This window comes from Triticum aestivum, chromosome 2A (genome assembly GCF_018294505.1).
Source record: "Triticum aestivum cultivar Chinese Spring chromosome 2A, IWGSC CS RefSeq v2.1, whole genome shotgun sequence".
Lineage (NCBI taxonomy): Eukaryota > Viridiplantae > Streptophyta > Magnoliopsida > Poales > Poaceae > Triticum > Triticum aestivum.
The window spans coordinates 271,088,304-271,096,603 of NC_057797.1; the positions used below are offsets into that span (position 1 = coordinate 271,088,304).

The 8,300-nt window shown below is 45.1% G+C and overlaps 1 pseudogene; it reads right to left on the reverse strand.

The window, feature by feature from the left end:
* The window catches only part of LOC123191647 (uncharacterized), a 150,369-nt pseudogene that overhangs the window by 983 nt on the left and 141,086 nt on the right, over window positions 1-8,300 (reverse strand).

Sequence of the window (8,300 nt, forward strand, 5' to 3'; positions counted from 1 at the left end):
GGCACCATGATGTGTGCAACTGGAGTTATAGACCTAGTTTGATGGGGAGTTGGGCAGGTAATTACCTGGACGATGAGCCCCCTGAGTGCTGCCTGTAGGGCCATTGGGAGGAGCACGTAGGGGAGGAGGTGGTGGAGGATGCCGTGTATAGCCAGGAGGTGGAGGAGGTCCTTGAGGGTTGGCATCACCTATATCCAGAACAGGAAAAACAAGTTAGTTGTGTTATCATGATGCTCAAACTAACACAGCATGTGCAACTAGGCAGCCTGTTCTATGCAACTGGGCACCATGATGTGTGCAACTGGGCACAATGATGTGCGCAAATGAAGTTACACACCTAGTTATATCAGGAGTTGGGGCAGGTAATTACCTATATGATGAGCTCCCTGAGTGCTGCCTGGAGGTGGAGGAGGTCCTCCAGGGTTGCCATCATCTGATGGCCCCGTGGCAGCAGTCGGTTTTTTCTTTTTCTTGGACTTGTTCAGGTGGCCGATCTCGGTACGTGTTGCGCGCATATGCTTGTATACAATAGCTAGTTTCCAAAAATCATATATCATGTTCCTCTCCCTTATCTGCTTCTTTGATTGAGGAGGCATTTCATCCGGTTGCTCATAACCAGTCCCTGGCGCACTAGGTACAGCAGTAGGTGTCCACCGTCTTAGCAGGTACCTTTCTGGTATGACATCAACTCCAATATGGGTGAACACCTTGAGGATGTGGCAACAGAGGATGTCGTCCTTGTCCATTTTACAACACTCACACAAATAGGAACCCTCCTCCACCCTTGCCTTCACCAAGTAGTTTCGGGAACCATATTTGGCAGCAAATTCCTGGTTCGGTCTGAGCTCAAATATATCACCACCAACTTGGAATGCATTATAACGTCCAATCAGCTCAAACTCTTCTCTGAACTTGCGGTAAAGGTCCCTAGTGTAGGTTTTGTAAGCTTGCTTCTCTATTGGGAAGTTGGACCACAACTCGATCTCAAGGTGTTTTGTCCTGTAATCATTGCAGCCTTCCTTTGCAAGGATGTGGTTCTGGATTTTTTCATATTGCTTGACGAAGTTCAACATTGAGTTGTGTGGGTTTGCATATCTTTTTAGGATGGCGTTGAACTCCTCACTACACTGTGTAGACTGTAGGAAGGGGAAGAACCTGTGTTTGAAGTAGCACGGCACCCAAGTTGACCTGTATTCATACAACTTCTCAAAGTGCATGTGTGTCATAGCCTCATACGTCATCATTAACCCAGCCCAATTCTGATCAAACTCGTCTATAGTGAAGCTGAAGTCAACACACTTGTTGAAATCATCAGAGAGTCCTGGATTCCGGCACAGCAGCCAACCAACTTTTTCCTGAGCCTTTTTCATGATGTGCCATCAACAACAGCGGTGCACGGTGGTTGGAAAGATGCTCTGTATTGACTACCTCATTACACCATCCTAATCGGTGATGAAGTTGTGAGGAGGTTTGCCATCCATAGCCTCTAGGAATGCTCCAAAGACCCAATCAAAGCTCGATGCCAACTCGTACCTCACAAACACGCGACCCAGCATGAAAGATTGGCCATGCCAGTTTTATTCATATGAAGGGCGCGAACAGCATATTGTACATGTTGGTCATGTAGGTGGTGTCAAACGAAATGCAATTGTGGTACGCCTCCGCATAAGCTTTTCGAGCTAAGCCATCCACCCAAAATATGTTGACAACTCTGTCCTCTCCATCATATTTCACCTTATAGAAGAAGTCTGGATCGGTTTTTTTATATATCCTTGAAGTGCGCAATTGTCTCAATCAGATCACCCTCCTTTGTGTCATCTCTATGGAAACTTGTACACAGATTTGTTATTGCCTTTGGTCCGAATGGCACCATCGTCTCAGATCCATAGAACTCTTCCATTACATGCATCATACGTCATGCATAATACAAAAAGAAACAATATACATTTTATTAATTGTACGAATGCACATATCCAGCTGCACAATAATACGATATGAGTTGGCACAGAAGATAGTTGCAGGAAATTGACAACCAGCTGCCCCTTTTAAAAAACACTTTCATTTTGCACACAGGACATTATGTAGGCGCACAGTGAAGGTGATCTAGCTGCATAGATATATTATGTAGTTGCACCGTGAAGGTAATCTAGTGGCACACTTAAGGCATTTTAGTTGCACACCAGTAACATAACAGTTGCACACTGGACTGCCTAGAGGGAAACTTAATTCTGTAAGGGATATAGAAACACACTTGTAGTCAAGTTGCAGTTATACAAGATGCGCAAAAACTCCTTTTCATCAGGAGAGATGCCTTGGTGGGATCTCAAGTATTTGGACAATGAAGGTTTGTTCACCAGCGGATGATTGTGGTCACGAACAAAATACGTCGCCTCCCATCGCCCATCCATTAGCTTCACCAACATTTTCGCTTTGCATTGAGTCTGCTTTATTGTCTGGCGTTTTCATTTCTTCCTTTTCTTACTAGCACCAGCCTCCTCTTCATCAAAGATTGGAGGTTCATCTTCCATTTCCTCATCAGTGTCAACAGGTCTTGGATCTGGTATAGGGTCCATGATAGGAGGAGCCTCAGCTCCACCATCATCAGCTTTTGTCTTCAGATACTTGTTGCAGCAAAACTGTTGTTTTACCAATACATGGCCTGTCTGCCCAGAGGTGTTCATTTTGACAGAGAAACCCATCCGTAAGGCATAGTTGTTGTAGTGATCCTTAGCAATTTGAAGGGTGTCAAACCTCATGCCAACATAGGGTTCCATTGGTTGAGAACCAGCCTCATCTTCTCCTTCTTCTCCTTGCACAGCACCGTCAACAGCGCCAGCACCCAGCTCAGTCCTGGTTGGACCAGGAACATTTGCCGTGGTGCCCGTGTCATCAAGAGTATGACTTTCTTACTACAGAGACACCACTACAGGGAAAACATGGGTTGATGACTACCCTGCCACATTGTCATGTCCCATAGGGTTAGGCCCATGACTTGTCTACGTGTAGTAAACAGAGCGCCCGTTTTCTGTCAAATTCCCTTGCGGTATGCTGGGTTGTTGCTGATCCATATCACGAGGAAGCTCATTTAGATCAGGAGGCAACTCATTGAGATCAAGCATTTTTTCCCTTTTCAGGCTGCTGCCACACATGCACTGCATATACAGAACACGGAAATGATGTCAAGTTTTAATCATCAAAGAGTGTTTGAAACAACCTAAAAACTTAGTAAATAGGTAGTTGCACACCATTTTATGACAATCTTAGTTCAAAAAGCAACATCTCTATAGTAGAATCTTTTATTTATAACAAGTATGCATTTTTTGTTTGCACAACCTTGTTATGTTAGTTGCACAGTTTGTAGTAAATAGTTGGCAAGAACATGACTTTTTTTTACTACAGAGTTTCTCTGACTTTTTCCTCTTTTTGTTCCAATGATCTGCAGATTTTCTGTTGGCAAGCAGCTGATCTAGATTTTTCTGCACATAATTTGGACATAATTTGATGCCACAATTGAGACGGTGAAATCCAGGTGAAAGGAGAAAGAAGAATTGGATGATAGATTATAGATATATGTTTTTCATCGCTGTTTCTGTTTCTACTTCTAGTATATTGAACAAATATTTTACACTATAGCTTTGTAGTAGGTTTGGCACCAGAATATATGTGTGGGACAAGATTATATGCGCGACTACTTTAATATTTGGTTTGTGGTTTCGTTTGCTATGTACAAAAGTTTATTGTGTTTTTGCTGTCGTACTACAAATTTTTGGTTTTGGCTATAATAGATGTCTCAGTTGGCCAGCATGCATGTTCAGTTGGCTATAATAGATGTTCTATTTGGCGAGGATGCATATTCAGTTGGCCAGCATGCATGTTCAGTTGGCCAGGATACATGTTTCTATTGCACATATACTCCAGGTTTTCTGTAGTGTTGACTCAAAATACATGTTCAGGATACATGTTCAGTTTTGCCTAGCATGCATGCTGAGTTGACAGAATACAGGCTCAGTTGGTTGGGATGCATGTTCAGTTGCACACTTATGCATTTTCCGTTGGCTACAATGCATGTTTAGGTTTTTGGCTAGAACCATGTTTCAGTTGGACACTAAACTTTCTTTATTTGGCTTCTTTAACACATGTAGGTGGGGGAAACTTGGCTGGCATCCATGTTAGAAAAATGTTAAGTAAAGATGGTCTCAAACCATGTTTGGTGTGCAACTAAACCTAATGACTTGTGTTTAGTTGCACAAACCAGGAAACCGTAGGCCTCTATCCATGATTAGTTGCACAGAAATTCATGGTATTTCTTTTCAGTTGCAGATATGACAGTCATGGGGGGGAGGGTGGTGTTATTGGAGGGGTTATTTGCCAGGTCCACCTCATTTTGAAGCAGCTTCTCCATGGATTTCTGCTAGATCCATGGAGGAAGGGGGGAAGCAGCTTCTCCAGGGGGTTGACATATGAAGTAGAAGAAGGGGGGAAGTGAAGAGGGGTAGAGGGAGGGAAATTACCTGCCATGATGTTGCTGCCTGGTATGGATCTGACCACCCTGCCCTTAGATCTTTTCTGAAGCAAGTTCTTCTTCTACTTTGGGGATGCAATGGCTGCTATGTAGGAGGAAGAAGAAGGGCCTTGGATCCCTTCTTTCGTGGAGAGGAAGAAGGAACCGTGGTGGCGTGGGGGAGAGCGGGCGTGGGAGGGCTGGGTAGGTATAGCTGGCCACGTGGGCGAGCACTTCTCATTCTGTTTGCGCGTATCGCGAGCAGCCGCTCGATCGCGCGGGTTGGTGCTCGGTTTCCTTTTTTGGAGCGCGGGACCGCGGGGGGGGGCAGGTACTTACCTTTTCAGGCCGGCCTCTCCATCGCACTAGTGGGCAGCCGGCTGCCCACTAGACGCGTCCCTAAAATAAAGGGCATGTGTTAACTACACAAGGAATAATTGGAACCAAATATAGTTGTTCAAACTGGTATTGACGTAGTCGAGCAGCATAGTTTCAACTTGCACATAATGAACAACACATTGTGAATGACTGAAATAAACAAGGCATAAATGAATAGTATAACGACCAAATATAGCCATTGAAAACTGGACAGAGTCTCACTTCAACCAACCTAACAAGCAAATACAGACAAACAGGGCATATGCTTGAAAACTGCACAAATGCTCACAACAACCAACCTAACAAGCAGATAAAGATAAACAAGGCATCTGCTTGATAACTAGACAAATGCTAAAAAAAGCAACCTAACAACCAAATACAAATAAACAATGCATCTGCTTGATAACTGGACAAATGCTAAAAAAGCAACCTAACAACCAAATACAAATAAACAAGGCATCTGCTTGATAACTAGACAAATGCTCACCGCAACCAAACTAAGAACAAAATACAGATAAACAAGGCATCTGCTCGATAACTAGAAAAATGCTCACTCCAACCAAACTAACAATGAAATACAGATAAACAAGGCATCTACTCACTATAAATAACCAAATATAGCCATTCGTGAAACTGAAGTGGACAATTCATACTTAAACATCACATAGACCTATTGAACAATACATTTTTGCATAACTGATATAGTTAAACACGACATAGTTAAAGCACCGCACGACAAATGCTACTACAACAAAGGGTACGGGTTGGCAAGCTAGAAAAGGTAAGATTTGTTGATAGAATGTTGCCTCACATTTCATGGACGGGATCCTTCCAGTTGGAAGAGCACAGACCCATGGTACGCTCTCTGATGTAACAGATGGGCTGTTTCACCTTGGAAGAACCTTCGTGGGTGCCCTCCTCGTGGTCGTGGTCGATGAGATTTGACTTGGCAATTGAGGATCCCAAGCCGCCGCCGTAGAACATGTCCTTTAGAAATGATAAATGGGCTCGATGGCATATAAAGCTCGCAAATCCTTGACCGCTTGGCGAAGGAGATCAGCGGTAGGGCGTCGAAGAGATTGATGGCGGCTGAACTAGAGGGGTTGGGGATGGACCACTTGACCTATGACATGGCTCGCGTGAAGCCGTCGGTGTGGAAGAGCTTGATGCCGTAGCCATCTTTCCCCAGATACAGTAATATGTTAGCCCGCTAACATGAATCCTTTGGCATGGCAATGTAGTCAACGTCTTCGCCGGCTTCCGCAGGGACGTGTTGCTCTGGGATTGACAGGTCGGGGTGAACAATGGCCACCTCATCAATGTCCGTCGTAGAGGTCATGATAAACCTATTCTTGGCCGAACACTCATCAGGCTCCCTGGGATACGTGGTCGAGCTTAGGCTGCGACATTCTGGAGTAGGGGATGTGGATCTGGCGGGGAGGTACACCGTAGTCCTCATCTAAAAACTCAGGGGAGTGGGGCGACGGTATGGGAATCGTTGGGTAACGTGAACTTTATTATCTAAGCTAGGTGGAACGGGAAGACCGGCAGGGGTTGGCGGCGGTGCCGACGCCGGCCGCGAGCTAGGGTTTGAGGGGGGAGGGGCGGGTGGGGGACTGTGGAGTGGGGGTTGGTGTTCGAGGATACGACGCAGCTACTGAAAAATTTAATAATGGTTGGTGGAGATGGTGGTGGACGAGGGAGGGCGACGGTCCAAATGCCTTGGCTACTGCAATTTACTATAAGGTCGGTGCTGGAGGAGTGTGGGCGATAGTTGAAGTACGACATCTACTAAAATTTGGGTAAAGGAATTGATGCGGGGCGGGAGTGCCCAAGATCGCGCATGGTCGAATAACAATATGCGTGTATGCTAATAAGGAAAAGTGGCACAGATCCACCGATTTTTGCAACACTCAAGGCGGGTAGTTTGTTTTTAATATTTCTTGCTAGCTGCTCTATCACACATGGTTCGTCCTAATTTCCAAATAAACTTATCTTCCTTTAGCTTGCACAGGTGGTGGTTTTACAACACACTTGCATCGCACACGGTTAAGCCAGTATCTCTACCCTTTGCTCGCACTTGTGCGGTCGTGGTGATTTCAGCGCACTTGCATCGCACACGGTTGAGCCAGTACTTCCACCTTAATTTGCTCGCACTTGCTCGGTTGTTGTGATTTAAGCGCACTTGCATCACACACGGTTGAGCCAGCACCTCCATCTTAATTTGCTCGCGCTTGTGCAGGCGTGGTGATTCACATCGCACTTGTATCACACATGGTTAAGATATTATACCCCGTGTCCGTAGAGCGTCATCAAAGTCTTTGCAGCAAAAAAACGTTAGAGAGGGTCAAAAGACAGCCACACCAGCATGTGGCCCAAATATATATGAGTGAAAAGGGTGGTTTGTGATGTTCAAAATTCCAATGAACAAGTTTGACCGCGCGGGCCCACGGTTGGGCGCTTCGTTGAAGATTGATGAGAGGGGCCAGAAGTCAAGAACCACCTGGAAGTGGCCAAATATATGTATATATATTGGGGATATTTAAAACTTTAAATACACAATGCATAACTTTGGTGGCACCTACGTCGCAAACCCAAAAGCACCCTAACAACCACCTAGCTAGGATATATATAATGATATAATGTCGTACCTAGCTAGGATGCTTGGCCCACCACCTCCCACTTCGTGTCAGTGGGGCAGATGCACGTAATGATCGATACTTTGTTCATACATGCATGTCGCCATGACCAACCGTTAGACTGACCAATGAATCTATCATTTGGTCAAATGACAGTTGTTGTTGTCGATAAACCGCTTGGGCCAATAGATTGAACCATCACAAAAATCGCACGAGAGGGACCAGAAAACCAGCACCTCTTGCATGTGGCCCAAAATGACGTATGTTGGGAAAGGGTGATGTGTGTTTTCAATATAGAATAATGTACAATTTAGATGTGGTGCCTATCTCTCGATACAGACAACAACCATGAAGGCAAGGTAGTTAAGGACGAGATACACAGGGTTTGATGTAGGTCGAACCCAGCAATCCGAGCATCTGGGAGGGAATCCTGACAACACATGAGCTTGATCTTTGGTTGAGCAACATTTGACGGTGACCGGCCCTAACACGAACTAGGAGGAATCCATTCATGGCCAACACATACCCCTCATTATCGGTCAAAGGGATGAATATATATACACTCGGGGAGCCCACATATATGCGTGTCTTCACAAAAAACCGCACAAGGGAGACGTGGTCGATCAGAAGACCCTGTATACACATCATGCAGCCCAAAAATATGTATGGGTATGATGGTGTATGATGTGTTTAAATCCCAAATGCACAACTTCGATGGGCCACCAACTACATTACAAACCGAACACCGTACCCGACTCCAAGACTGGTTCAATACGTACGAT